The 25,214-nt window shown below is 43.5% G+C and overlaps 1 long non-coding RNA gene across 1 annotated transcript; it reads left to right on the plus strand.

The window, feature by feature from the left end:
• Nucleotides 1–8,235: 8,235 nt before the first annotated feature.
• LOC140213703 (uncharacterized) lies at nucleotides 8,236–25,013 on the plus strand. The gene is made up of 3 exons (XR_011890594.1): nucleotides 8,236–8,256; nucleotides 22,061–22,116; nucleotides 24,924–25,013. It is a non-coding gene; the product is annotated as an uncharacterized lncRNA (long non-coding RNA).
• Nucleotides 25,014–25,214: the final 201 nt, after the last annotated feature.

Consider the following 25,214-nt stretch of genomic DNA (forward strand, 5'->3'; position numbering starts at 1 on the left):
TTCCAAATGCCATTCTGATTTTCTAAGGTCGCACAAGTCTGCTATTTTTCTTTCATTTTAAAAATTGTCTCAACTTAGGACAATCCCGGCGACAAAGAAGGCACGGGGCTGCCACCAGCGGCTACTGAGGTGACAACACAAGGAAATAACGATGCGTCTCTGATTGCGAACGCTAATAATGACGAGATGTTGCCGTACGTTTGGTGTCCGGCACTTCGTCCTCGAGAAACACCTACAGAGCCCGTACAGAAGCTCACTGGTAGCAACATTAAATCTCGAAGCTTGGTGCAGACCAGGCTTGAACCTGTACCTCGGTCCATATGGCAGCAGGTGAAGGGGAGAAGCACCCTGGGTGTAGTGAAGTCAACGGTAAGTATAACAGCATCCGTATTTCTGAAATTGATGACAGCTTTTTAAGGCGATGCAGCCAACGCTATGTTGCGGGAGCACGTTTCTTGCTACTTCAATGTCTGTAGGCGATGTGGCGTGGAGCAATACGTAACGACTGTTTCAATTTTGTTCAGGTAATTTTTTTCCTCATGAAGGACAGAATACTTGCTGGGTAAAGGATTTCCGCTTCTTTCCATTTTATGATTTCGGATAATGGGCGTACATGCTTGGTATTTTTTTGGTGGAAGCAAAGAAGATTTCTGTGAATTGTAGCGCCTTCTGGAGACCCTGTAAGAGGGTCATAATTCATGTATCAGGAGCATGCGAATAGAGTCGTGTGGTACGAATAATAATATTATTGTGACGACATAATGATGAATGCGGCAAGTACTGAATGTAAAGCGTCGGACGTACCCCCTCACGCAACAAGACAGGACAGACTGCAATGTTACAGCGGAGCTGTATATGGCTAGGGTACCACAGAATCTTTGTGTCCGCACAAACAAAAGTCATCAATGCATAATGCCACCATTAAGTCTCATAGCCACGTAAGAGAGCAAAAATGCTACGGCGAATAGCCCGTAAGGCAGAGGCTACAATCATTCAGCAAAGTGAAGCGACCAGTGCCTACATTATTTCTAAGGACTCACACAGCACACATAACAGCATGTCTAAAATACTCATCATTAATGTCTCATACCCTTGTACGCAAGCAATAAATGTAATGGCTCCTAGCCCCGTAAGGTTGTTGGCTACTCACTCTGCGTGGGTTAGTTGCGATGACACTACCCCTGTGGTGGTTCTCGGTGGTTTCAATGTGGATGCGTCGGGACCCAAAAGGGAGCGGTTTACGCGCTTGGTGTCGAAGACATATCACTTGTGATAACACGCCGATTCGGCCCAACCAACCACCGAGCGACATACGTGCGTCGATTTGACATTCTCGAAGAACGTGTTTGCAGTTGCCGGTATGCCGATCAGTATCTCATAGCGACTACAAAGCCATTGTGACCGTCGTTACTAAGTAACGATGAGTGATGCAAGAACGGCTTTACCAGTAGTTTTCTTACTACAACGTTTACAGCTCCATGGGTCATCTGCCTTCGCAGGCAGAATGGGCTTGATTTTTTTCATTGGGTCGTAAAAACCAAATACAGGTAACTCGCGCAAAAGTTTATGATGAGAATGAGTAATCAATAGCAAACCAAATTGTTTTGTATGAATTCTTATTTTAGAATTAATTCACCATGAGTAAGCGCTGCTTAAAAACGAAATCTTTCCTTTGCTGTGTTATTACCCAATTGATGAACTTGAATTGCAGAGTGGCAGTGCCTCAAGAGCAAAAATTTCTGCTCTTATTTCGCTGTAGTCGGTATCGTAACAGTAAAAGTGTGGGGACGCCTATATAAGACAGCAATTTCCTTGTCACTAAGATGAGTCAGAGATAACCCCTCTGAAGACGCTCACAATGAATCCAGATAAAACAAATATAAGGAGCTACGTATATATTTTCGTCATTACCGTGATGCTCCGAATACAAAAAGTTCCCACCAGGCCACGCAGTCCGTATGGTATAGATGCGAGCGAAAGCACGTAAGGGTGAGTCAAGAAAAATGTGGTTTGACAATTGTCCGCCATTGTGTTTTGATGGATCTCGCTTCGCCGCTAGCAGAGCCGCGCACAGGTGAAACCAACGGAAGTGTGTTGTGATGAGGCGGCTTTTCCTGGAAACAAGGCGTATCAAGAATTTACTAGTACGTGCGATCACATACTATTGTGGCAGTAACAGTTTCGTTTGAGGGGTTGTTGTTGTCTCTACTTCTCTGGCAAGAGCGTTAATAATCTGACCTCGTATGCAATATTTTTGTCTTACATAAAACGTTTTCTCAATCACCTGTTTCTCGGGCACGCATCACTCACGTTAGCGACACTATTGGTGATGTGATCAAAACTTCGGCACGTCTTCCCAAAGATGTTACTGGCCTGCTTGGGCAGTTTGCAGCACAAGAAACAGGTAAATTTTAAGGGAGGAAGAAATATCGAGCTCCCGTGCAGGCTAATAGCACTGCAAGGCAGCAAAGCCACAACTTCAGGGACAAGACTGATTTCAATCAAGCGCGTTCGATGCGCTATCCGGCCACCTAACGAAGAAGTCAGTTGGCTTGACACGCGGTTCTATAAAGTTTAGTTGTCAGTGCCAATACAAGGTCATCTGAGGGGAGTGGGCACCAAGGACACACTCAATAGAGCACCATTCTATACCAATATAAAAAATGCGGTTTGGTTAGTAGCTTACGTGGAATGTAATTGAACATGCAAGCCGGCCAGTATTGCTAGCAGAAAATCTGATCTAGGATTTGTATGAGTGTCTGCACGGTTCTTTCAAAGGCATAACTTACAGTGGGGCTTATTCCGTGTGCTTGATGAGTGCGCCATACGGATGAATAGATAAGCAATGTTTAGTAGTGCACGGATACACTGCAATGAAGTTACGTATGGAATCGCACATGAAATTTTTCAGCTCTAACAAAGCATGGAGCATACACATTACGTTGTACAAAGGGTTTTGTTTCGGCTAATGCAACTAAATTCACTCTCCAAAGCTTCTTCAACCATTTTTAAGGGAAGCTGTTAAGGGAAGGTTTGCGGTAGTGGTCAATCCACGCCGTCACACCGAAGGCGAGGAAACTTTAATAGACAGGGCAGGCGCTTACGGATACACAAGACAAATTTTCATTCATATTACACAACGGAACGTTTCTGCTGTGGCTGAAAAATGCACATGCGAATTTGTTATGTGGACAACTGAAGTATCTAGTACAGAGGCAAAGCTGCACTAAAGCGCAGTCGCACATAGACGACACTACGAAAGCCGCAGCACATCAAGACAACATCTCTGTACAAATTATGGTTATTCAACGCAGCCCTCACAGAAAACCTCGCTTACATAGATTCCCACAGAGCATCGTTTCCTCATCACCTTTATTAAATAAAGATTTTTTTTTCGCTCTTCACTCGTCTTTACAGTTGCTGCTGATACTGCTGTGGATTGGCCCAATAGCTCACAAAGATGACCACACTCAAATTCCCAATACTTCCACTTGCGACTATTCCTGCGTAGTCATGTTGTCGTCACCATGACACCAAGTTCACTCGCTCTTTGTCACTCCGTTGTCATATCTTCGACATCACGCTGACCGCGTTCAACATTTGTCATCAATATGTCGTCATTGTTCCAACGTCTTCATGACAGTTTCGTTATGTAGGCGTTGTGAGACTGTCTTCGACATTCCGTCTCGTATTTCTAGCATTATTACGCCTTTGTCCTCATGGCATTTTTGTCACGACTTTGTTGTCGTACAATTGATATCCCTGCTAATTGCTGGCTACCGTTTTGAACGATGGCTTGTCCTGTAAATAGTTGAAATAAACACCGCGTATCGTGCGAATCGAGGTGGCCTTCGAGGACACCCTATGCATGTAAGCACATACGTCAGCTACTACGCGAACACGTCATCGTTAATGTACCGCTGTAATCACTGCGGCGCCCTAATGCTATCGTGATCTTTCCTTTGATGTCAGTTCATTGTCATTGTTCCCAACGCCTTTCCTTTATCGTCGTCTCTGGATCGGCATATAACCGTCAGCAGGCTGCTATCTTCAAGTAGTCGACGCCAAAACGTCATTGTGATTTAGTCGACGTCACAGAATCGGTGTGATGCCTTATTCGCGATTCTTTCGCCGTCAGCGTGTCTTATTGATACCACTGTCGTCATCCCTTTGCCATTACTTCTTTGTGATAACGCTGTCGTCATCAATGACAGTCGTCATTTCATCTTCTTCGTAACATGGTCATTATGTCGTCGTCGATCTGCAGTTGTCATCATATCAGCATCATGCGATCTTCGCCATACCAATGTAATCATTTTCATCGTCAGTGAACTGTTATCATTGTGTTGGCGTCATTCCAGCTCCATGATCCTATCCCCAAAGCATTGCCGTCTCGCTGTCGTCGTCGTACCAGCGACATCGTTCATCACATCGACATCACTCCGTCCTGTCATGTCATCGTCATGCCGCTGTCGTTGTTGCATCGTCGTCATGCCTTCGTGGCAGTTTTGTCGTCGTCATTTTCTCGTATTGGTTCCGGTGTTGTCATGCCATTGTGGTCGTGCCGAACTAATCATTCCATCATAATTGTCGCGTCATTATGGTCATTCTATTGCCGTGATAGATTCGTCGCCATGCATGATATGCGCATGACCAAACGCCACAAGTTTACACTGAGCGAGGCAGTTCCTAGAAAAAAAGCGCCGAACTTAGTTCTGTAGTCACTTCTTGAAGGTGGTCGTTGTGCAAGAAGAGTATACTCCTCAATCATGGTGAAAGCTTTGCTTACACTGATTATCAGAACGCATGCCTTGTGCATTTCATTTTCTGCCTCAGTCGCTTATTTGGTTTGCTATTGTGGCGACAATCATCTCGAGGTCGACAATGCGCCACCAAGGACAGCAGTCCCAGGCTAGGGTAAGGAAAATGGCAGTGTAGGTTACGATGTCATATTTTTTTTGTTTTTTGTTTGACAATCAGTTCATGTGCTTCTGATGATGCTATTAGTCTAAAACGTATGGATATTCTATTCTTTAATATAATGCGATGTATATGCGCTAAAGCAGTCAAAAGCAATGCCGAAACGTAAAGAGCAAATGAACAGTATATGCACATGTCAGACGTCAACAGTGACGTCGACGTAGCGATGTTACAAGGACGAAGCCGACGAATAATGCATATTTAATGAAAGAATGACGATCAAACATGGATGCACAGGGAAGTGCAACACGTGCGCAAATTTATTTATCCATTTCATGCCATGTGCGACAAAAAGTCACACACCCTCTGTGCAGTAAAAATAACCTAGACGCTTGCGCAGCTTCAGCTGTTTATTCAGACTGAGCATTATGCCACATGGAGAGCATGTGCCGGAGCATGCAAGGGGCAGGGCCTTTATAAGGCGACAAGAGACACCGCTCAAACACTACTGAGACTGAAAAGCAGCGCCCTGCGTTTTCTTACTGACGCATCGCAGCGCTCTCAGCATAAGAAGAACAACAATATATACATCTTCCTTTCTTCCCCTTATAGTATCACAGCTAGTGATAGATCAGTCGATATGGGGGATGCGCGACATGGGTACTCTGTCTCAGTGAAGAAGCAATAAAATTCTTCGGCTAAGTCATTTCAAGCGAAACTTCTTGACCATCCTTTCCAGGCTGTCACTCATATGTTGTAGTTCAATGATGTAATCACATACTTCAGTAATATCATCCCTTAAAGAGAGCATCGCAGATGATCTGAAAGCACGAATCATTTCTTTTTGTCCACCTAAACCAGTCATTTAGCGGTGAACTTAAGTGTGACCTTTTTTTGAAGGCACCAGTGCACACCTTCACTCCTTACTATGGACACAAACACACTGACGAACAAAAAACGCTATGTGTCTTCACCCTCAGCAGCTATTCGCGCGAAGCACTTCCGTCTCAGACTGGGCCGGCACTCGGCCTCTCGTGAGCAGAACTTCTCCTTTAAGAACAGTTCTGTGGCGTCTTTCCCATAAATGTGTCCGTCGTTGTCCTATACGCGAAGACAAAGTTGTCCATTCCACGCCGAAAAGACATGCGACAATTCTTTATTTCGTCTTCTAAACAGTTGCTTTAGCACTGGTATTTCGTACCGTCAGAACTGCGCGTTCTGTTGCACCGTAGACTGCATTTGAAACAGCGGAGTCAAAGTGGGCTTGACTTCATTAGCAGATAGAAATGAAACACTTTCGCTCGGAATCTTGCTACCTCTCTGAATTCTTAATGGCGTCGCGACTGTTTTGCTGCAAACAGCCGTCGTTTTTGGGCAAACGAAATAGGAGTTCAAAAAAGGGTGATAATTTTTGTACAATATGGCGAACCGTGCCATGCCATTTAGGGAACGGAGGTTAGGATTGCGTCCGTTGTCGCTTCACGTTCTCTAAGTTTAGCGGGTTGTGGCATTCCATTTACTGTGGATAAGTAAAAATAAACTTAATTTCTTGCATTGTGTGCGGCTGCAGCAGTTGTGAGAAGCCGTCGGCATGGAGAATATTAGCTCCTCCTCTGTGCATGATACTCTAGGGGTAGCTAGAAAAGCAACTGCGCGATGAATGCGGGCGGTAGCAGCGGCATGAGTAACATGTTTAACTTCAAGTTTATTATAAGTGGCTGGTGACCTGCGATGTCAGGCTTGCGTAATGGTGTATGAAAAATAATTTTTTTCCAAGCACCTAACTAGGTTTTTCGACTTTAACTTCCGAGCTTCTTGCGAAAAAGACTGAAATTTGGAAATTTTCCAGGTGATCTGTGATGTCTTCCCCGCCTAAACTATTTTCAAGAGCATTTCGTTGGCCCTGCATCTATTAATTTTTAGCGCCTTGGGATTTATTGGAGTTGCGCGAAAAAAAAAAAACTCTTGAAACTGAAATTTACTTTAGCCGGGCCAGAAGTACTCGAAATGTTCAAATTTGTGGAAAATGATTCTTAAGCTAATCACGTCACTTCATCTAATTGTCATACCTAAAATCTAAATGACTAGCTCATAAATCATCCATTTGGAAAAAAGAAACTTGTTTTGTATCCTGTAGCTGAGTTGAATCACAATAATAAATTGTCGCCAGCATACTTCAAAATTCTTCCCACCACAAAAAAACATGCAGAACGAGGTTTCAGTACGAGCAAACGTGCGGAATTCTTTCAGCTTTATTGGTAATCATCACAACAACGTTAATTAATTTGCCGTGAAACAACCCACTACATATGCAATAACTGTAGGCCCGTAAAGGAGTAAATGTAATAATAATGTTCCCTATCTTTGCGAATGGGTTTTGATCATGCTAGTTTAGTAAAGCGAGAAAGAAGCGTGGAATTATCCTCAGATTACTTGCAGGGACAGTTATTCAGAGCTGCTAAACCTATATAGGGGGCGAAGATTCCAATACCCCCCACCACACAAAGCGTTGACGAAGGAGGAAGCCGCAGGATGGCGTAGACTGCAGACGGGTTCCTTTCCAAATCTTTACATACTAAGCAGGATGTTCCCCACACAATATTGCGCCGTATGCCCGTGGTGCGGAGCAAGGCCAACACTATATCACATCACATGGGAATGCGAGAGAAACAAGACATTCCACAAACCTACAACACCAAGCGCGGAGCAATGGGAGAGCTGGCTCACCAGCTGCGAGCTAGGGGTCCAAAGGGCCCTCATAGCACACGCAAGCGAGGTGGCCCGACTCAGTGGTGCCCTGGACTAGGGGCCCACCCAAGGCTGAAGAGGACCCAAAGTTTTCAAGAATAAAGACTTCGTCCTCAACTCGCTAATATCTTAAACAACCAATAAAGTTTTCCATTCCATTCCATTCCCGATTTCTCCCATAATTCCAATTCGTATACAGTTTTCTTCGACGGTAACCTCTTCTTGTGATGAGTATTGCTGCCGCAGCCGCTATTGGTTGATAAGGTTCAAGAATCATACGTTTTTATTGGTACCCTAAGCAAAATCTCTAGGGGAGTCTGCTTTATTCTGTTGTGTCACTTACCTGTAACCCTGTATTTCACTTGTTATAAAGTACTGGCGCGTAACTTCCGGAATCGATCAGCTCTTCCTGGCTTCTTCTAAATGTATCTGCTTTGCATGTGCTTTTATAACTATGTACAACGTAACTATCATTGCACTTTGGTCACCCCCCTACCCGCTCATGTATATTCCCACAAGGAATATCCAGGGGTAAATAATAATAATATATGCCTTTTTCGTATTTCAGCTCACACAATGGAAGAAAAAGTGAGTGTACAAGAATTGTCTAATATTAGCTAAATATTTGTTACAGATAGCGCTAGCGATAACTAACTTCCGGGTCTTCCTCTAACCTTAATTGAATGCTGAGCCACTGCAATCAAGTCCCAAAGAGAACGTCTTCTAGGTCTCAGCCTTCTTTAGGGAATAGTTTCATGCGAAACAATTCTGTGTTGAAAGTATGCCACTTACGTCGCCTTAACGACAGAAGGAACGTGAATCCTGAATCGCCCATTGCGAAACACGCTGCAGCTTAACGCGCAGAACTGTTGCCCTTGAGCCAGTACTATTGTCTAAGCAACAAAAAATCTTGTCGTGTCACGTCAGATGCATTTTCTAACTGTAGAAAAAGTCGCGTCTATATGTCGGTCGTTGCTGAGCTCCAATGAAAGTCATAAATAATTCCATTATCTACAGCGTGCAGGATAAATCTGAACAAGAACATTGTTAAGCGGTATAAAAAAATCTTTTATTGTTGAAAAATAAACCGTTGCAGTTCAGTAATTTTCGAGGGAATAAAAAAGTTTTGATGATAATTTAACAGTTCAACTAAAAAAAAATTTCTCTAGAATCATAAAGTTTTGCAGAAAATGTCTGACATAAAGAAGCCTATGCTTAGGAATGTGAATGTCAGCAATGCCGCTTGCATACCTAGTCACCTTTGTACCCACGCTCTTCCTGATGTTTCACAAAAATTCATGCCTCGTATTAGGCTGAAAGTGAGCGTCCTGATTTTTTTTTTTTGAGGCTGCTAAACTGCCTGGCATGACAAAGTTGCTTTGTATGCATAAATCGGTCCATACTCCACATCTGAGAGTAAGGAATTCTTAAAAACAAGCTCAGTACAAAACTTAGGGTTGTTACCAGTTCACGAGGCAAATTCTCGCGATAATGCTTTTTTTAGATTCTCTGCATGTTTTTCTTTACTTCGTACCGTAGCACATGTGCTTACGTTTCGCCTACTTGTTTTCAAGCCGCGCAGACGCGCGCGCGGAGGACAGAAATACGTTATTTTCTATACTGCTATGTCGCCACGATCATTCTCTTTCATCGTCTTACGCTTGCCTCAGGGCTCCTGATTGTGGTACTGAAATATACCGCTAATCAGTTGTTCTTTTACAAAGCGTGCTAAATCGTCCGCTGCGCAGATCGAGACAAACGCAACAACTCGCGCACTGAACGGTCACCAAAAGTTTTCTAACCAGCAAGAACGCCAGGAAACAAAATGGAGGCGGGGCCCATGATGTATTCGTCACGCGATCGTCCGGCTTCGATACGGAAGAACGCAGGGAAAGAATTTTGCTTGCAGAGGCTAGATGGGGCAAATGGAGATGCCGTCCATCTTGGCGGTGATGCTCGCCTTCTTAACTTACCTGTTCGCGACACTTGTAATATTTTAAGCTCTCGTAATAACGAACTAATTTGGAAAATCATTGGGCTAGACCATTCCCTGGAGGGCATGTAACATCTCCAAGGTAAAAGCAAAACTTTCAATTTTTTTTCATCATCATCATCCTTTTATTTTATGAAACTAGTACAACAAAACATGATTGGACCCATAGCCAGCGCGGCTAGTGAAAGGTCCAAATACAAGGTATTCACTAAAGAAATGGCAGACATTCAAACTACATGTACAAAAAGACGTGAGATACTAAAATAGCGCTATTCCAAATATGTAAAGCGCATACGTATTCTGCAAAACAAAAAAATAGGTTCATAAATATACAAAACCAAGCAGAAAGGTATTTAGTCTCACAGTTCTGGACAGACAAAAGAAATGTTTTTCAACAAGGCCGAGAAATTATGCTTCAGTTTGGTGACATCGGGAATCTCATTCCATATCTGAGCCCCATCGTACTCTATAGCCTTTCACCGTAACTGTTATGACAAGGCGGTAGGTTAAATCTATTATTAGTGGCGGCTTTCCTTTGTCTCAGCGGCAATCTAAACAGTGTAAGAGGAATTGGATCAGTAGTTCTTATTATTGTGTTTATTATTTGAGCTATCTTTAGTTTGTATGCAACTGATACCGGTAATATTTGCAGTTCTTGAAAGAGTGGATGACTAGGGTCGGTTGTCTTTGCGAAGGTTAGGGTACGAACAGCACGTTTCTGCAAGCGTAAAATTGATTCTAAATGCGTTTTAAAAGTACCGCCCCATGTCTCTAGGCTGTAACATAAGTCAGTATGGACAAACACGAAGTATAAAATATGCGTAAAATCGGTGCACGAAAACATTCCCTCGGCCTTAATAAAATATGACCGCCATAAACTAATTTAGAGCAAATATTTTTTATTTGTTGCTTGCAATGCATGTCCGATTCAAAGACTACACCCAAGTACTTGGTGTGGGAGACATTAAGCAAATACGTACCGTTTAATGTTAAAAATAAATTATAACAGCTAATATTCTTTTTCCTTGAGTGAAGTAAAGTATACTTTGTTTTATCGGTGTTAAGTGTGAGCCGATTGTTTACGAACCACTGCGAAATTTTACCGACTTCCTCGATAACTTTGTCCTCCAGGTCCTCTAATGTATCTCCTGTAAAAACCAGCACAATGTCATCAGAGTGTATAAAAGCTTCAGAATAGTTCAGAAACAATGGAAAGTCATTGATGTATATAGAAGAGTACAGAGCCCTGCGGCACGCCTAGTGTGATTTGTTGAGGAGCAGAGATATAGTCTCTGGTAACAACGCATTGCTCTCGACCAGAAAAGTAGCTGTTAATTAAATCATAAATTTTCCCCCTTAAACCATAAGTTTCTATTTTCTGTTGTAATATCGAATGGCCAGCCGTGTCAAATGCTTTTAATATGTATGGGTAAACAACTACGGCCAGTTTGTTGCTATGTAATGCCGTGTTTATCAGTCTTGTAAGGACCAGAACTGCCGAGGAAGTGGATATTTGGGGTCGGAAACCGCGCTGATTTAGACAGAGGACACTGTACTTAGTTAAAAAGCTCTGTATTCGCTTGCAGAGCACATTTTAGAATATTGTAATAATTACACTTAATACAGAAATTGGCGTGTAATTTTGTAGAATGGACCGCTCACCAGCTTTAAACACAGGCGTGACTTTGGCGGCTTTGAGCTCATGAGGATACACTCCACTTATCACGGAAATATTAAAAAGATGCAACAAATGGGTACCTAGAATATCAATATTGTTTTTTATAAGTCTCACATGTATTGCGTCTGGTCTGGTATTCGCCTGGTCAGGGACCTGGCTCAGTTTCCAGACCTGGCTCAGTTTCTCCGCCTCGGTCGCATTGCTATCACCTGGGTGGCAAAGGCCGATAACGTCAAGGAAATACGACATGCACTACTCTGCAGGAGTTTGAGTGCTCCAGGAGATACTTTTTTAAACTGCCGCGTTGACGGCCAATTCCTTTGCCTAATAGGTGGCGATGCTTCTATAAATAACATCTTACATGCTGTGCCACTCAGACGGAAACCGATGCTGGCGAGCGTCACTGTTGGGCTCCACAAATTTTTCGTTAGGGCATGCTCGTAATTTCCAAGCAATCTTCATTGATTTTTCATTTATTGAACCCTCAGGGCCAAAGGCATTAAAGAGGGGAGTGGTTACAAAACAGAAATACATAAATAAGTACAATGCATATTACAGAACAAGTATTGTCATCCTCCTGTTATGCAGTGTTAGCTAGTGCTGAACGAAAATGCTGGTTATCAATTATGTCGACGATATCTGCGGGAGGGCGGTTCCATTTGCGTGATGTGCGAGGCAAGAAAGACTGAAATGCAGTTTTAGTGTTACATGTTTCAATGCCAACTTTTTGACGATGGTCAATGCGATTTGACACGTATCTGGGGGACGAAATGAGGGAATCGCGTATCATGGGGTGATGCTATAGTTTATGAAAAAAGGCTCAAACGAATTGTCTGCCGGCGGGATGCTAGAAGAGGTAAAGAAAGATTAGCTTTCATGCTTGTTACACTTGCGGTAAGGTTAATGTTGGACAGGATAAAACGAGCAGCGTTATTTTGAACCAGCTCAAGTAAAGTTATCAGTTTTTCATGATGCGGATCCCATATCGCCGAGGCATATTCCAAATTAGAACGTATTAGTGTTTTATAAAGCAGTAATTTCAAAGAAGATGGAGTTTTGGAAAAGTTACGGCGCGCGTAGCCCAACATGCGGTTAGCTTTGTTAGTAATGTATTCAATATAGAGCATCCAGTTAAGGTCAGCAGAAATATGAACACCCAGGTATTTATATGAAGTAACCGCTTCTAACGCAACGTTATTTAGGTAGTATACAGGCGGAGAGTTGGCACTTCTTGATATTCGCATAATTTTGTGCTTATTAGTATTAAGTTCCATAAGCCATTCATTACTCCAATGAGAAATGTTAGAGAGGTCACGCTGAAGGCTGCTAGCATCGTCGGGGGATTTTATTTCGCGGAAAAGATCACAGTCATCAGAAAAGAAAAGAATGTTAGGTGATACAATGGAAGAGAGATCATTGATGTAAATAAGAAATAAAAGGGGTCCAAGTAATGAGTCTTGTGGCACGCCTGAGTAAACTTCGCAGAAAGGTGAGTTAAAATTATTAGCGTAAACGAACTGCGATCGGTTAAAAAGAAAGTATTCAGTCCATTTCAGAACATTGTAGTCGATATTCAGTTGGGCTAGCTTTAAAAACATTAAGCGGTGACATACCTTGTCGAATGCTTTCGAGTAGTCTAGGAAAATGCAGTCAGCTTTTGATGCGCGATCTAAAATATTGTCACGTGGTAGTGACGGTTGAGAAGGCAGCAAAACTGTGATTAACGAAACGAGCGTTTTATTGGGCGAACTTGTGCCCTCAAAAACAGGCTACACTCAAAGAAGGATGGTAGCGGCGAACACGATCGGCGGTCGTCGACAATCTGATGAGCGGGTCAAGCGCATCGGCTTTTATACATCTGTCGTCGAATGTTCCAGAGCAATCGCTGGGACCCGCGTGCCTTCCATAAGGTTCCACATTATTCGCGTCGCGCACACATGCAGTCAGATAACACAAGTTGCGGTGAAAGACAGTAGACGGAACCATCGATAACATTCCAGAAACTTCTTTTACATGCAGGCGCGTCCTGCGCTGTGCGATAACATTTGTTAGGCGGCGAGAAGTGGTCGCCTGATAAAGATAAAGAAGTACACGTGTCAATATGGTGAAGTTTGATAGTGAAGCTGGCAAGTTGTGTTTCGCAGGAAAATGACCTACGAACGCCATGCTGCGTGGGCGTAAAAAATGAATTCGGCTCGAAAAAGTTCACAAGGTTAGTGAACATTACATGTTCTAATAGCTTGCAACAAGTACTAGTGAGCGAGATGGGGCGTTAATTTATAGGGGATGTTCTATTTCCTGACTTGAATAATGGAACCACCTTCCCGACTTTCCATTGTGTTGGCAGAGTGGAACTATCGAGAGTCTGCTCAAATATCTTTGTTAGTATTAGGGACTGTAGACAATTGTATTTTTTAAAGATTTAGCATGAATGCAGTGAAAACCGGGCGATGAATGGAATTTTAGGGCATCAATAAGTTTAGCAACGCCAGATGAATCGATAAAAATTTGAGGCATAGTTGGGAAATTATACCGGAGTGGAACGGGATGTTTGGTGTTTGACGTGCGCGAGAAGTTCAGGACAAACGTTTCGTTAAGTTCTAATGCGCATAAATCAGCCAGAATACGGTCACCTGACGCGCCAGTTAAGTTAATAGATTCGTCGGTATGCGTGTTGATGACGCGCCAAAATTTTTTAATGCTGGTAGATAGCATCGATGGTAAAGTGTTAGAGAGGAAGTTATCTTTTGCTTGCTTAAGCGCAGTTATATACGCATCAGCGGCAGCCTTGTATGCGTCCCAATGCGCGTTAGTCTGTGATAGCCTGGCTGTACGATATCGGCGCTTTTTTTCTGTTAGATAGGCGTTGTATATGGGCAGTATACCATGGGGCTTGAGGATTAGAAGTGATGGTGCGTCTTGGAACATATTTTTTGTTAGTTCGTGAACTTTGGCCGTGAACATATCCCAGTTAGTTTGCACAGAGCGTTCATTAAAGTTTCTGAAGAAGTTTTGAATAAAAACTGATAATTGATTGTTAATGGCATCGAAGTCTGCCGTAATATAATCTAGTGTGGTCTTTTTCTTTCTTGCAGGTTTAGGACAGGCAGTGTTAAGGTTGAAAATGAGCAAAGAGTGATCACTTATGTTAGGTAAATAGGTGATGGCTGAAGCAAAGTCGGCTCGATTGGTTAGGATCAAATCTAAAGTGTTGGCTATGTTGACAGAGATTCTGGTAGCGTTAGTGACTAATTGGGTAAGCGAAAAAACAGAGCATAAATCAAGAAAATCGCTGGCATCGGACGAAAATTGAGATAGGGTGGGAGGCTGGGTAACCCAAGAAATATTTGGAAAGTTAAAATCACCTAGTAAAAACAAGGAAGCTGATGGAAATCGGGTGTGTATTATGTGAAGTTCGTCATGAAGGTCGTTAATAAACGATCGTAGAGAAGAAGGAGGACGATAGCGTACGCCGAATATTATTTTCTGATGGTCAAGAGTAACTGATGCCCAGACAGTTTCCAAGACGCTATTAGTGTAGATGCATGATGACGGTATGTCTTTCGAAATAGCAAGGAGTACGCCGCCTGCCCGTTGATTAGTTCGGTCATTGCGATATACTGGGAAGCGGTGTGCGTTGTGAAAGAGTTCGTTATCGTGAATTTGAGATGATAGCGAAGTTTCAGTAACTGCGATGATATGCGCAGAACAGGTGTCGATTGCCGATGAAAGAGAAAGAGAAGTTTTCTTATTCAAGATACTTCTGATTTTAGTATACAGAATCGTAACATCAGATGGTTATGAATAACCACTGCCCCTCTCGCGCCCCTAGGACGCCCCATGTGACGAAGCGCTTGATCCTTGGGGCGCATGTTCGGATGGCTGCTCGATTTCATCGATTGTTTCGTCAGATGGATTGTACATTAACATTTGCCGCGTATGTATAGCTTATTGTAGCGAAGGCGAAATTTGGGTGATCCCGAATGACGAATTCCAAATTCGGTAAGTTTCCGTCTCGCAGTTCGAGTGGCAGGTGAAAAATCTTTGCTTATTGAAATTTTGTGTTCCTTGAAATCATTGCGATGTGATAGGACTAACTCTTTTATTTTGTAGTTGGTAAACTTGGCAATGATGGGTCGGCATTTATTAGCGGAAAATATCCCTAAACGATGAACACGCTGAAATGGGTCGTTTGGTAGCGAGTCGAGAACCTTCGTTAGTGCATTGGTCAGTGTGCTTTCAGTTTGTTGTCAAGTTTCAGATGAATCTGTTAGTCCATGAAAAATCACATTATCGCAGCGATACCTGTCCTCCATAACATCTAAACGCTTTCGTAAAAATTTATTTTGTTAAGTTAAGCTTTCAATACATTCTTGCATGCCTGCAGACTCATGACTGAAGGTATCAAGAACTTTCCCTTTCTCTTCTAGTTCATACAAACGCTTCTGAACGTTAGTTAATTTTGTTTCGATGCTTTTCTGCCCAGCCTTAATGGATTTAATGTCTGCGGTCCGCTCATGTTGTGCCGTCGAACTTTGTAATGAGCGGGAGTGAACATCTTTGAGCAGTTGAAAAATTACGGTCATCTGTTCTGCAGGGTCTTCAGGGAGTGATTTAATTTCTGATAGGGGTTCGGATCGAGTGGTGGGGCCGGGGTTCATTTCTATGTCGCTGGAGCACAAGAGTAGTAAAGCCATAGAAAAGCAATCATGCACAGTTTCACAGTTTCACAGTTTCATCCGTAGCATTCGTCGGCTCCATGAGAGCCAGGGTCGCAAGGGCCGAGGGTGGGGGTGCGGAGGGATAGTGCGGTTGCCGGTGTTGTAGAAGGATCCTCGTCTCTTCACATAGTGTTGCTGGCCAGCGCATGTGCGCTGAGGAGTGTAAGCAAGCTCCTTCGCCAAATGCCCCCGCCAGAGACATCAATGACAATATATTTACAAGCTCTCCAGCGAGTTCCAACACAGCGAAGCAGGCGGAAGGAGAACATTAAAGAGAAGCATACTTTGCGAACCCCCTGCGCCTCTATCACGAACCGTGGCTGCTGCAGCTCGTGCGTTCAGGCCGACTGGCTGAAACATGGCTGCAGGGCGGAGGCGCCATCAAGGAGCGATGGTTCACACCACTTCGACCGCTACAGTGGAAGAAGAGGGAAAAAGACGGTTTGCCCATTCGGGTCCTTCGTCGGTGTGGAGAGGGCGAGTTGCCCGCGACGAGAGGTGAGAGAGGGTGGCGCAGGAAGTGTTCTCGGGATCCGCGCGCTTTTCGCCTCCTGACAACCACGTGCATGTAACTTTCCTTGATCAAGGGGCTTTAGGGCGATGGTCGCATCTGCGCCTCGAAGTGGAGGTCGGGTACCCGAACCAAATGGCTCAACACGCAGGATTGTCTCTTGCAGTCGCTATAACATCGGTTGCGTTTATGTGTCCATTGCATTCCAGAGCTCCTCGTTCGTGGCAACCTAGAGCCAGATGAGAAGGTGCGCATAGACACTGCACCCCAAGATACTCTATATAAAGATTCCAACAAGGCAAGTTGCATCTACTGCACTTTTCATAGCGATGCTGGATATGGCTAAAATCTGGTGGATCGCACTCACGCATAGACAAACAATTTTTCATATGTGGGCCGTTTCCGAAGATAATGCAACCAGGCGGAGCCGCGTCGGAGGTGAAGCAGGAGTTAAGCACTCCCCATACGGGGCTGATCCCGAAGAAAATGAAATGCCAGGGCAAATCGCAGCGGAGGTGTAGACGGAGTTAAGCAATCCCTACGTGTGGCCCGATCCTGAAAATTGTGAAATGCAGGGCCGACACGCGGCGGACGTGCAGTTCGCTATATGGGGCCCACATACGCAACTTCGCTGGTCATCCTTCTTCACAGAGTGGAAGCGCACTGCGTTTTTTTTTACAATCATCGATCTCTTACACATGACGACCAACGTCGTCTTAGTCACATTGCTCGCAGTCCTGTGGCAATATTCTTTCTTCGGTCCTGCGTATAGCAATCAAGAAGCTTTCTAGTACGAGCTTTTTTCGCGCTTTAGTTCATAAGATCTTTTAAATTGTTATTCAGTCTTAAGAAGCCATTCCATAAATGCATCTTTACCTGTACCATTAAAATCCCCACAAGTATTAGCTTAGTAAACCATGTTGGCCACTCATGATAATGTGGGATCAATAATTCCAGTCTTGTTGCATAGTAGTGATAATATTGTTTATGCATGCGTAATTTGGGGAAGCGTTGCATCTGTCTAAACGACACTGTCGACATTGGCACCACTTTGTCAACCTTAGGTCATCACTGTGCCACGAACAGCCAAAACGCTTCGAAAGTTAAACCAAGCTATTGCAATGCCTGGGCATATCTGGATGATTCTCGGGATCTTTACCATGAACGAGAAGAAAGGGGGTTAACCGAGGGGCCCGATTTTTATTAGTCATATCATAAGAAGCCAACAAACACTGACACCAAGGACAACATAGGGGAAATTACTTGTGCCTAATAAATGAAATAAAGAAACGATAAATTAATGGAAATCAAAGTGGTTGAACAAACAACTTGCCGCAGGTGGGGAACGATCCCACAACCTTCGCATTTCGCGTGTGATGCTCTAGCAATTAAGCTACTGCGGCGCCGTTTCTAAATCCACTTTCTCGGGTATATATGTTATCCTAGCAGAACGCTGGGAGTGTTAGCCAGCGCCACCACTCACAGACCTTGGCGGCGGACTTGGAACGTCCTTTCCGCCACAGGCGTCACGAGAAAGTGATCTTTTCGTGTGAAGGCAATTGGTCAATAAAGCCACATATGCTAAACCCACACAACCTTCGCGAAATGCGAAGGTTGTGGCAAGTTGTTTTTTTCATCCACTTTCATTTCCATTAATTTATTGTTTCTTTATTCCATTTATTAAGCCCAAGTAATTCCACCTATGTTGTCCTTGACGTCAGTGTTTGTTTGCTTCTTGTGATATGACTAATAAATATTGGGCCCCTCCGTTAACCCCCTTTCTTCTCGTTTATTACATAACGAGGGTCTCGAATCGGGCAACATTGATGCCTTCGGATAGCATGTGTGGGTTTATTGACTTGTTGCCTACACCCAAAAAGATCACGTTCTCGTGACGTCTGCGGCAGAAAGGACGTTCCACGTCCGCCGCCAAGGTCTGTGAGTGGTGGCGCTGGCTAACACTCCCAGGGTTCTGCTAGGAAAATATAAACACCTAAGAAAGTGTATGGGAAAACCGGTGCCATGGTAGCTGAATTGGTAGAGCATCGCACGCGAAATGCGAAGCTTGTGGGATCGTTCCGCACCTGCGGGAAGTTGTTTTTCATCCACGTTCATTTACATCAATTTATTTTTTTTATTTCATTTATGAGGCCCAAGTAATTTCAGCTATGCTGTTTTTGGTGTCAGTGTTTGTTGGCTTCTTAGGATATATCTTTATCAAGAGTGTTTCCCTGATATTCTTCTTGTCGGATGCAAGGTTTTAAATGGGAGCTTTGTGTTTTGCTTCTTTCTTCGATTCCCTCTACTGCAGCTGTCCTGGTGAATAGGTCATACACAGGACACAAATCCTAAATTTACTGGTGATCTTTCCGTCGTCGTCATTCTGTCGTAGTGGTTCCAGCGACATCATCTGATTGCGGTTATGCCATTGTAGTGGCGCCATCGTCATCATGCCCGAGTCGCAATCCCATTGGTGTGATCGTGTCGTCAGGACACAGTCCTCGTTATAGAATTTCTCGTCAAGACATTGTACTTGTACCATTTCCGTCCTTGCTGACTCCTGGCTCCGCCCTTGCACAATTACAAGATACTGGATATAGTGCAAATACACAAACAACATGGCAATATGCATGTGAATACAGGCAAATCTAGATGACCTACAGTGGCAGGTGAATAACGTAACGACGGGCATTAGCCCCAACACCAAGACGCCTCAACAGTTATGTCGTCGTTGGCATTCCCTTCATCGCCGTCTCTACGTTGCCACGTCTTCGTTGACAGTGGACCTTCTTCATTGCATTGTGGACGCGCCATCGTGCGCATGCAGTCGTCGTTAATCCACCATCGTCATACCAATGTCAGCATGCCCTTGTAATGATACCACTGCAACCATCAGAGAATCACCAACCCGTCGGCGTCATGTTATCCTAGCCATTGCAACTTTGTAATCTCAAAGTCACTCCACCATGGTCATGCTATCGTCGGCATGATTCGTTTCATTCTAGCCGGACATCGTGTAGCGTTACGCCGTCATCTTCACGCTGTCATTTCCCTACCTTTGTAAATCCCTCGTTTCGTAATCGCATGGTCATTATGCCGTCGTCGTCATATTGTCACCGTCATTCTGTCCTCCTCTTCTAATCATTTATTGCGTCTTGGTCGTGCTATTTCAGTCTTTCTATTGTCCTAATTTGGTCGTTGTGATTCCAGTGTCTTCGATCCATGATCGTCATGCGGTCGTCGTCAGGAAGTCGTCTTCATTGCATTGCCGGCATGTAGTCTTCATGCCGTTGTCGTGCGTGGCTTGTTTATGATCGGATGATACAAATTTATGTTTGGCATGTTAGTTCCACTGAAAATGTGTCAAAATTTGCTGTGTGGTCTCTACTTCCTAATAGTCGCTATGCAGGAACAGAATAATTGAGAAACACCTATTAAAGCCGCTGTAATACTTGTTTCCACTGTGAATGATATCGGCCAATTTTCTGTGCATATACCTGTTATCACCATTCTACCCTCGTCAAGCTTCACACTTAACCTTCTTCCAGGTCAAATTACTTGGTCTTTTATGTCAACCTGATTTAGAGTTTAGATTTCGGTCTAGCTTGTGAGCGGTGTATTGAATAAATATTAAAATATATCAGTAATTTTGTGACGCTTGTGATGTGTAAACATAAACATCCCATGAGAGGAAAGCGAGCAATGCTGCACGTGTTGTCCTCAGTTTCACGATATTTTACATTAGTCTTCACTAAATCTTTGTTTCGCGTTATCCTAAACATGAGTGATTTGCAAAAACGTCCTGTTTGGAAAAACAACTGCCTTGTACTGACAGATTAGGATGTAATGTATTAGCGCAAGTGTTATATGTAGAACGTTGCATAATGTTCTGAACACCGCTATGTGATATTTTCTACGACGACACAGCAAACATCATGAGGACAAAGCTTAAAGAGCAGGCCCAAAGACATAATGCTGTGAGCAGATTCTGCCCCTTCAATGAGGTCGTAATAATATTATTGGGGTTGAAATAACATACTAAACATATTTTTTTGCATAGATGTTCATGCACCAATATAGAAAACGTTACGCATAGGGAGGGCGGAATGTGGGTTTCGGAACAATCACACTTCTATGGTTATTTTTTGTACGTCAACAGAATGGAGATCGCAAACTACCAATATTCGCAATGCTTCATACTCGTTTTTGTCGAGCTATAAAAAGCAAATGCTACAATGAACCTCAACGTGTCCAATTCTGGCGATACATAATATGGCTAGTCAAGTCTTACTTTAGGGACTATGAAAATCGGGTGCCAAAATGTACGTCAGAGGGGGGTTAAAAGGCGCGCGTTAAATGTGTACAATGAACCAATCCTTTAAAAAACACCGCGCGAGCGTCGACTGGCCGACTGTCAGCGGCTACTAACGGCGCGAAGCTACAAGATCACCAAGCGTAGCACATGCGCACAAAGGTTACTAGAAGCGCGAGTTTCTTCCCCTACGCCCCTCTCACAGGCGTAACACCGTACCTCTCGCGATTCACACAGTGGAGACATCCATTTTGGGAATAAGCGAGGGGAAATTGCGTTGGGAAGCGATGGCAAATGGCAAAGCGATGGGAAATGGCAGAGGCACGTCCGGCGTGACCACGGATGTGCCTTTTCTATAACGCTCTAGTCCAGCTGTACGGTAAGATAAAGAATAAAGCACGCAAAAAAGAAAATATGTGATGCCACTACCATTGAATGGCAGCATTGCAAGTTTCGTTCATTATTTTCCTGGGCATGCGCACCACAATAGCGCATGCTAAAATATAAGAAGAACCTAATGCAGGGGCACACGGTCCTGCTATGCCAATGAGCCAGTAGGCATTCGAGCAATTAATCTGGCCAGGAGATGTGCCGTGCTGGCAGAAAAATCCTAGAAGACGAAATTTGTGTTTCGAGTAAACTTGATGTGCATGCGAAATACTTGGTGATCTGGTCGCTTCGTATCGTTAGAAGGTGGTGGCTGCTTGGGCGGTCGATGATCGCGCGGCATTGTTAAAGAATTGGTCGACGGTACATGGCATCGTCTGCAGTTATACGGAAAGCCTTCACAGAATATCCCGTACGCACATTGAAAGGTAATGGTAGGCAATAAAAACACGAGCCGTCAAATCGAATCACACCTAGAGCACAGTATGGAGATTACCTTTTATAGAAAGCGAAGACCGGAATTCTAAAATACCGTTACATGCACAGTTCTGCTCATTTCAAGTATTCAGAGAGGAGCACTCGATGAAGCACGATCGTTGTTTGAAACACAATAGCTTTTACTTCAAACGTATCGTCTAAACATTCGTGTTTTGTTGTAGTACCGTAGCTTGTGAATCGCAATACCTCATATGTATTTGGTAGGTTCTGTTTGTTGGATCTATTTTATTCTTGAGAGGAAGTTCTAATTGTGGCATGCAATTTGACATTCCTAATTCGTTTTCTGTTTCAGGAAATATCTACTTTATTTGTCCGTGGCAAGGCACGTCGTCCAGATAAACAACACCAGTGAGAGCGCAAACTTTTTCAAACACTTTGTCGTAGTCATTTTGAGTGCTTTGCTTTCTAGTCACGATTATGACTGAATGCTATTAAAGTCACATATGAGGCAGCTTAAGACACTCGTAAACTTCTTACAGTCAAATGTAGGCTCCCAATACGTGCTCACACAGTGCCCAAAACAACCTAATATCAAATCGGTCTAACCTACTAGCACTACTCCTGGCGTACTTCTCATACGATGCACTCTTTCACCATACATATTGTTACTCTGCGCTTGCGCACAAACGTGATAACGGCGCTTTCAGTGCGAAGAATACGGGGTGCGGGAGAGGCGAAGCTTGACCTGGCGGATGGTTTTGCTCTTTCATACCTTTGTATATATTTCACAATTACTCAGCTACTTTTGTTTTACGTACGCGTGATGCCCGTATCAGTTTGGTGGTGTTTGCGGGCTACCAGGAACGCGACCACGTAGCTCTACACTTGTCGTGACATCGGTGTTTCCGTGATTGCGGACGATTCGCCGAGCGCAGCGCCAAAGTTAGATTGAAGGACACGAAGGATTGAAGGACATGAAGGACTGTCCTTTTGCAACCGACGTATTCTGCTTAATGCATTACGCAGACGTTGAATATTTGTTGGAATGCTTTGAGCAAGTGGGTCACTACAACCACGGATATCCGATCATGCTCATGAAAGTGTTATTTTACCTCAATGGAAGTGGAAATGCATAGATGAACAACTTATAGGGGTATCTGGGAAGCTGGGATGCCCGCAAAGAAAAACTGCGCGGTGAAGCACGTCGCAATGATATCAATCCATGAAAACCCTATCTTTGACATGAGTAACCATGCTCCGTTCACGTATGTTTCTCCTGCATGAAGTGAAAGGTGAGAAAACTGAATACTTTGCTAAAGGTGTGTCAGCAAATACGTTTAGATACAGTAAGAGAGTAGTGTGGATCAGTGACCAAGCGGGCATAGGCAATATTTTGGCTGACATTAAGAGTTCGCGAAAATGGAGCTGGGCAGAACATGAAACGAGCAGGGCAGATAATCGAAAGACCTGAATGGAGTTACACAATGGGTGCGAAGAAGAGGGAGCCGCAGCCAACGACGGGGAGAAATTTAGTAGCGGTAATGAAAAGAGGAAATTTGGTCTCACATTGGGGTCAGCCAGCACGAGATATGAATTATTCTATATTTCTAGGAGAGGCCTTCGGTGCTGTCGTGCAAATAAAACTATTTTAATGATGATGCCGATGATATTATATATGCGAAACTTGTCGTCCTGTTCTTGCAATCCTAGAATCATACTCACATTACCATGCCAGAAATCGTTCACGCTTGGCACCCTAATGATGACACTTCATAAGTACACATCAAATAACTTAAAAAGGCTTCGAACTTCACTTCTTATTTTTGATAGAAACACGAAAAAAGGAGAGGGACAATTTTAGGAGTGCAGGAATTATCTTAACAGGCACTTCAATCTCCTCAGCTAAGTATATTTCATGGCAAATTACGCAGTATTCTTGTACGAAATTGCACAATCACAACCAAATTGCCTCTTAAACAATGTGCATACATCATTTTTTCCCGTATATAGCTCGTCTATTTGACACCTTGGACGTACGTAGAGCTTTCAAGCACCTAATAGGAAAACTTAAACTTTGAAAATTCAGTATTTCATCCATACGCAGTTACTTCGCCCGAACATTACTCATAACAGGCTGGAAACGGCGGTTAAATTTCCATAAAAAACTCTTCTAATTGAGCCAGGAAAATTCGGCTGACAAGTTTCCCTCTGTGCAGCTTATTTGAAGGTTCGGTCTTGTGCAGCTGTCTTAGGACTCCGGAAAACATGGCAGTTAACGGCAGTATGACACTATCCAGCACTTGTAAAAACATTTTGAGCAAAGGCAATGGTTTATTTCGATGCATTTAACTTCGCAGACTTATTTGCAATGAATTTCTCCTACTTTTCGTAAAGTTAGACTTCGCGGCATTTGTGCTGCGAAGTCTAACATATAACAAGTCCAAAATGTAACAAGTGCTGCTTGTTACATTTTGCACAGTTCTACGTTTAGGAACTTTTAGGTATGTAATTTTTCGCACAGGCTGCACCTAATCCAAAAACCTTTAACCTTGGCTACGCAAAACCGACAATGTGCGATCCCTTTATTAAAGCGTTAGCTTTGTCAAATATACACTGCCTTTGGCACAGATAGAAAACTGGCCTGAAATAGCATATAATGTTTTCCATGAATCGTTCAAGCACTTCGTCACAAAGGCTGTATCTGTTCCGAATAAGCTTAACATCACACGTAATCTTTCATAGGGTGACCCGTTTTCGGCACTGTTACCTTGGTGACATAAGTAGTTACGCCCGAGTAGCAGGAAACATTTTTCGCAGATAGCACAAGACGCATAATGCTGGGCGACACTTCCACAAGAGCTTATTGCTAAGGCTGCAATTTGCCGAGACCCATTGCATTTTGGCTGAATGTTACCCATAGTGGATCACTTGTTTTGCAACATACGGCTAACAATGGTAAGGGCCATAACACAAACATGAAAATTAGAATGTGGTATTACACTGGGAGCGTATGTGCAAATATTGAGAACATGCTTGAAGCCTCCAGAAATGGCCGTTACTCTGTGCTGCACTCCCCATATGTTATATGTTGGACGAGGCTAGCGAACTATACAGGGGCCAAACTGAGCTCCACTTGGGGAGTTTTACTGAACTCTGTTTTTATTGTCGTGGGTTAGGTAAGACAATATGTTGAAACGAGCAATTTAACTTTGCAGATCCTCAAAGCTTACCTGCGGATGTTGGGTCAGAGTACGATATCTTGTACGCAAATGACATCTGCATCATTTTAGGGAAAAAGCCATCACCAGAAAGTAAGCACCTATTGTTTAAGCGGCAGTCAAGATTATTTTACAGAGCCTTCATTCTTTACAGAGCCTTCAGGACTGCAAGAGTAGAGGTCGAGATGCCACTTGGACAGGTGGTTTATGCATTTCGGGTTCTACAATTTTTCGTTCAAAAAATAAATGGAGTTGGCAGATGTGTAAGGAAAAGAAAATATGTTAGTT

This window comes from Dermacentor andersoni, chromosome 10, assembly GCF_023375885.2.
Source record: "Dermacentor andersoni chromosome 10, qqDerAnde1_hic_scaffold, whole genome shotgun sequence".
Lineage (NCBI taxonomy): Eukaryota > Metazoa > Arthropoda > Arachnida > Ixodida > Ixodidae > Dermacentor > Dermacentor andersoni.